The sequence below is a fragment of the Furipterus horrens genome, unplaced genomic scaffold (genome assembly GCF_987537825.1).
Source record: "Furipterus horrens unplaced genomic scaffold, mFurHor1.1.pri manual_scaffold_3, whole genome shotgun sequence".
Classification (NCBI taxonomy): Eukaryota; Metazoa; Chordata; class Mammalia; order Chiroptera; family Furipteridae; genus Furipterus; species Furipterus horrens.
The window spans coordinates 36,281,314-36,287,668 of NW_028327173.1; positions in this window are offsets into that span (position 1 = coordinate 36,281,314).

Consider the following 6,355-nt stretch of genomic DNA (forward strand, 5'->3'; position numbering starts at 1 on the left):
AAGAGCCCCCATCTTCCCAGATTGCTGGCATCTGAATAAACCTCTTTCCTTCTCATGAGCACCTGGCTTGCAAGTTTGGCTTTCATTGAGGCAGACAGCTGAACCTGCATTCAGTTACATTAGTTTAGGGTAGATTAGCAAGTCAGAGACCACCAGTTAGGAGTTTGGGGAGGGGGTCATTTCTGGTTGTGGATATGATAAAGGCCTTTGTCTTTTGCTGAGCTCTCCTTCTGCACCACTTACACCATGATTCATTCTCTTCCAATATCAACTGGTCCCAGGTCCTCAGATAAAGAGCGGCCCCATCCTAATTGCTTACTTACTTCTCTGAGTCAGTCTGGAGAGTGGAGGGAAGAGAGTGTGACTATGAGGGGACTTCCTGGAAAATTATTGACAGAAGAGACATTCATTCATCAACAAGAATTTCTTCAGCACTGCTTATGTGTCAGGTCTGGCACTAGATTCTAGGGATACATCAGTGAACAAAACACACATGTTCTCAGATGTTATGGTGCTTAGAGAATAGTGGGAAGGGCAAACATTAACCAAATAATTACACCCATTATTATATAATTACAATTATGATAAACACCAGGAAGAAATACATGGAACCATGGGCATGTATAAAAGTGGCACTGGACCTATTCTGGAGTTCAGAGGTTTCCCTGAGGAATGACATTTAAGCTGAGAGCTTAAATTTTAATAACAGTCAGTTGTGTGAGGGATAAAGAAGCAAGCCAGTGATTTTCAAACCAGTAGGAGATAACTAACAGATGAATCACGGAAAAGGGGCGAGGAAAATGACATTCCACAGCTCCTCACACATATCTCTGGGATCAAAAGGAGGAAGACAGTGAAATGGGAAGATGTAGCTGGATAACTTTGCAAGTAAGTTGGAGATAGACCTATAACTAGATTACCCTTACTTAATCACACCCTGAGTTAAGTAGTTAATCGTGTTAGATTGTGAACCCGAATTAACCAGTAATGGAGAAACGGGAGAAATAGAGGGGAAGGGGAGCTAATTGCATTAGTATAAAACCAATTTTCTTTGTCTACTTCGAGCGCACATTCTCCTGGCTGGTGGTGCGCCCAACTCTGCAGACTTGTGAATAAACGCCTCACTTTGCTGCTCAAGTCCTGTGTCCCAGTTTTTTATTGTGAGTGTTTCTCACAGTTGGGGGAAAGAAGTGGGAAGGTCCTAAGCACATGTAGTGGCTCCTCCAAAGGCCCTAAGGAAGGAAGACGCTGGATTGGAATGGAGCCAGTGCTGCCTGGTGAGAGAGGTAAGCAGGGACCATATCATTCAGAACTTTGTGAAATGCACATAAGGAATGCTGGTGAACAAACACCACAATATACAGATGATGTATTATAGAACTGTACACTTGAAACCTAAATACTTTTATTAGCCAATGTCACACCAATAAATTTAATAAAATTTATATTTAAAAAAAAAGAAATGATAGTGACCTGACCTCGCATGACAGAACCTGTTTTCAGTTTCAGATCTTATGGGCAAAATAAACCCTGGGGGAGAAGCAGGCCTTGAATTACTAATAATAGAAGTAGGCTGCTCTGGGGTCTGCCTGGAGGACCGGTCACCATGGAGATACCTGTGGAAAGCAGACAGAGCTAAAATCTCCCAGCTCCAGCAGGGCCAGCCTGAGGATTGCTGGAGGGGATTGCCAAAGGAGCTGCTTACACAGATTCCTGGGCCCCACTCAGAATGATTATGTTGCAGGTGGTCAAAAGGCCACATTTCAAGAAAGGAATGCTGCCTTGGGTATAACAAAACCTCTGTAGATTCCTCTCCTCCCTACATCTCATTTTATCAGTACATCTTAGTCCTCACCTGACTGACTACTTTGTGTCAGGACAGAGACTGGGCAGCTACAACACGAACCCAAAGTAAACAAACACAGTCTCAAATAAAGTAGAAGTTTCTTTATATCCTATGCAAAAGTTGGACCTTTTCTCTGCTCCATGAATTAGTCAGGGGCCCAGGCTTATGGCTCTGCCATCCCTAGACTGTTGCCAACATCTGCATGATCCAAGATAGCTGACTACCTCAGTCCTGTTCCTTTATAAGGGCACCACATCTCATTATACTGACCAGAAGACTTAGTCACATAATCATCCATACCCAAACACAAGGATCACTGAGAAATAGTTTTTTATTCTGTATGGCCATGTGTCCAGATGAACACTGGGGGTTCCATGAACACAGAAGACGAGAACAGTGTTAGAACGTACTGGGACATGGAGGACCTGAGCCACCGCTGGTGCTGAAGTAAAGGAATGCGTCACCCGCCAAGCACCTGATCACGAGGTTTCCTATTATCAGAAGCAACTGAGGCACAGCCGCCGGCATCCTGCTGAAAACCGGTTATACTCCGATTGCCCCTTCCCCTCTCCCTTGAGCGTTTCCCAGAAACAAGGACCATAAATCTCCTGGCAGCCATCCCTAATCAGAGGACATTGTTGTTTTGCAAACACCTACACCCTGGACATCTGGAACGTATTAGCAGGGTGACTCACACCCCACGGGGGTCTACTCCACACCCTTAAAAACCCCTCTACTCCTTCCCCTGGCACTCTAGTCTGTTTGGACTCAATCTGCCTGATTGTAGTGTCTCCCTTCTAATAAAAGCTCTTAATTGGACTTTTCTGGCTCCGAGTCCTTTCTCAGCCACCTTGGCTACCTAACAAACAGATGTTGGAGGAGCAGGAACAAATAGCCATCTCTAATCCACATCTTAACATCTTTCAAAGCTCTTCCCTCTTCCTTCTTCCTGCTACCATTATTCTAACTCAGGATTTATCATCCTTCTAACTAATTTCCTTCGCCCCCAACTCTCTCCTCTAATCCATCCTTCACAACACAAGTTGGAAGATGTCCAAAACAGCAAATCCCAGCATATCATCTCTCTGCTCCAATATGTCCCCCAGCCTTGTCCTTGGAATAAAGGCATGGTTCTTTAATGTCATTTAAAGTCCTTGTGTCTCATCCTCCTTTGTTTGCTATATTCTCTTTTACTCCTTACAGGTAGAAATTCTCTTCCTTTCCATGATATAGCATTGCTGTGCACCTTATCTCTGTTGTATTCTTTGAGCATAATAAATGCCTGACCTATAATAGGTGTTCAAAAGGCACTTATCTATGTCTGTTTCTGAATGGTCCAGAGACTGTCTGAGCCCCTGCAACAGCTCTGCTCAAATCCTCCCAAGGAAGGGGAAACCAATCCCAGTGAGGAGGGAGAGGCCTGTCAAAAGGCCCTTCCACTAATCCCTTGGAATACAAGTGCTCCTCTCTGATCACATGATCAATAGGGCCTCATTCATCATTTGCCAGAGGGAGTCCCAGGCCACAATTGTCCCTGGTATTTGTGACATTTTGGAACATATTTTTAAAAAAGTATTCACTGCTTATCTGAAATTCAAATTTAATTAGCTATCCTGTATTTCATCTGTCAACCCTACTGCCGTGCCATAGGAAGTTGAACTAGGTAACCTCTAGGATCTTTTCAACTCTAGGAAAGAGATTTTAACCCTTCTGATTTGCCTTGTTCCTCTAAATGAAAGCAGAAACTCTTCTAAGAATTACAGTAGAAGAGCTGAGAACAATAGTTAAGAGCCTAATCAACATAACAAGTGACAAGACTACCTTACTAGCTGTGTAACCTTGGGACAGTCACTTAACCTCCCTGAACCTTCACTGTTTCATCTAGCCAATAAAATGAAGCCAAGATTTTACTTTGTAAGTGCTGGGCACTGTGCTAGATACATCCGTCTATGTGCTCTCTCACCTGGAATATTCAGACAAACTAATGTATAAGAAGACACTTTTAAGTGCAAATGGGCTGTAACAAATATGAAATAGTATTAACATTAGTATAATGCCTATCTGCAGTTGATTTCCTGATCCTCAGGAGGAAAGAAGCTTCCCTAGCTTGTTAATATTGTAGAGGAAAAACACTGTTTAGGACTTGAGAGGATAGAGCAGTGGTTCTTAACTAAGGGTGATTTGGCTCACAAGGGGACATTTGGCAATGTCTGAAGACAGTGAGAGATGGCATCAAATGGGTCAAGGCCAGGGATGCTTGTAAACATCCTGCAGTGCATAGGACTGTTCCCTGCAGTAAAGAATTATCTGCCTCAAAATGTCAACAGGTTGAGAAATCCTGATCTAGAGGATTGCAAACAGGATTCACAATCCAGTGCTGCCACTTAGAAGCTCAGTGACTCATGGGCAAAGTACTGTACCTCTCTTGGGCCTCACTGTCTTCCTCTGGAACATTTAGAATATTAATAGCATTTACTTCATAGTCCTATTGTGATGATCAAATAACAGTACACCCATAAAGCACTGCAGTGCCTAATAACAGTAAATATTCAGTAAATAATAGTAGGTATTGTGGTTATTTAGGTATTACTGTCCCCATTTAAAAGATAGGGGGACTTCCAGCCAAGATAGAGGCATAGGTGGACACGCTTCACCTCCTCACACAACCATAAGGATTACAACTACCTCAAAATAACAACAACAAGAAAAAACAACAACCAGAACTACCAGAAAATTGAACTGTATGTAAGTCTGACAACCAAAGATTTAAAGAAGTAATACTTATCCAGAGAGGGAGCTAGGACAGAGAGGACACAGTGTTGACGGAGGTGAGGCAGCAGTAGTGGTGACAAGTTGTTGGCAAGGCAGTGGCTGCAGCTGGTCAGTCAGTGGAATGAGTGATCACACATTATAAAAGCCTGGAGGGACACCTGGGGAGTGATACCAGCCCCAGGCTAGATGGCAAAGCTCACAGTTCCAGCGCCAGGAAAATAAAGCCTCATAGCTTCTGGCTGTGAAAACCATTGGGGGTTGGGGTGGTGGAAGAAACTGCTGGTATCTCAGGAGAGTTCATTTAGAGGGTGCCCACAGTCCCAGAACATTCGCAAACTCACCCACTCTGGGAACCATCTCCAGGGCAACAGCTAGAGGGGCACCAGTGGCATATGGGAAGTGGGTGAAGTGACTGGAAAAGGGGCGAGTGCTGAGCAAGCAGCCTTGTTTCCTTCCTGACACCTCCCCCACATACAGCACCACAATGTGGTGAAACAGGTCACCCTGCACTGACGAATATCTAAGGCCTTGCCCCCTACAACATAACAGGTGTGGAAACTCTACCTAATACACAGAGGCAAACACAGGGAGGCTGTCAAGTTGAGAGGACAGAGAAGTATGGTGATTACCAGAGGAAATGGGGATAGGGGGAGGTAGAAGAGAGTAAAGAGGGGATAAATGATGAGCAGAAGGATACTTGGCTTGGGGTGGTGAATACACAACATATAGATTTTGTATTATAGAACTGTACACCTGATAACATGCTTCCTTAGATCCACCTTTGTGGATGCCCATCTTGAACTGAGTTCTACTTGAAAACTTACTATTATAGAACTGTACACCTGAAACCTATATAATTTTATTAATCAATGTCACTCCAATAAATTCAATTTTCAAAAAATGAGTATTCTGTAGACAAAGGCTGCACTTTTCTCATGTGTAAACCTAGCATGAGACACAATCTTTGCTCTCAGCAAAGTGGAAGGAAAAAGAGGAGTACTTTTACTGAGTGCTCACATACCTGTATCTCATCCCTACAAGACAGGTACTATAACTTCTATTTTATAGATGAGGCTAAGTGAGAAGCAGTGTCCCAGCAAACTGGTTACCAAATAGCAATTAGAATCCAGACTAATCTGGTACCAAAGTCCTTGCCTTTCCCTCTATTCTCTGCTTCCTGCACTTCAGTAACACTTCAACCGGGACAGGGAGGGTTTAGGGTTGGAGACACTGATACTAGGAGAGGACTAAACATTCACTCCAGGGTGCAGAAGCTTTGGAATAAAATCCACAAGTGGATGATCTCAAGCTGAAAAAGAAATGTGAACCTGAAAAGTGCTTAATAGCATGTAAAGTGCTGGACTCACATTGAGACCAGAGCAGAAGACAGGCAAAGGCTTTGGGGACTGGCAGACCAAGACAAATCCCTGTACCTGCCATTCCTGGATGGGTCCTTGGGTGAATAAGTTAACCTCTCTGAGTCTCATTATCAATATATATTAAAATACACACTTTTCAGAATCATTTGTTTAGTTATTAATTTCTTCCTTGAGGCACGGTTGACCTATATGGTCATGTAGGTTTTGAAGGTGTCCAGCAGAAGGGACAAGTGAGAGCTGAAATATAGCTTGAACTCTGATTACCAAGCCCTGTCTTCAGCATAAAGCTACACCAGGCCAGAGGAAGGGGCAATTTTTTTCTAATTTGCACATAGGAACAAAGGCACCACAAAACAGC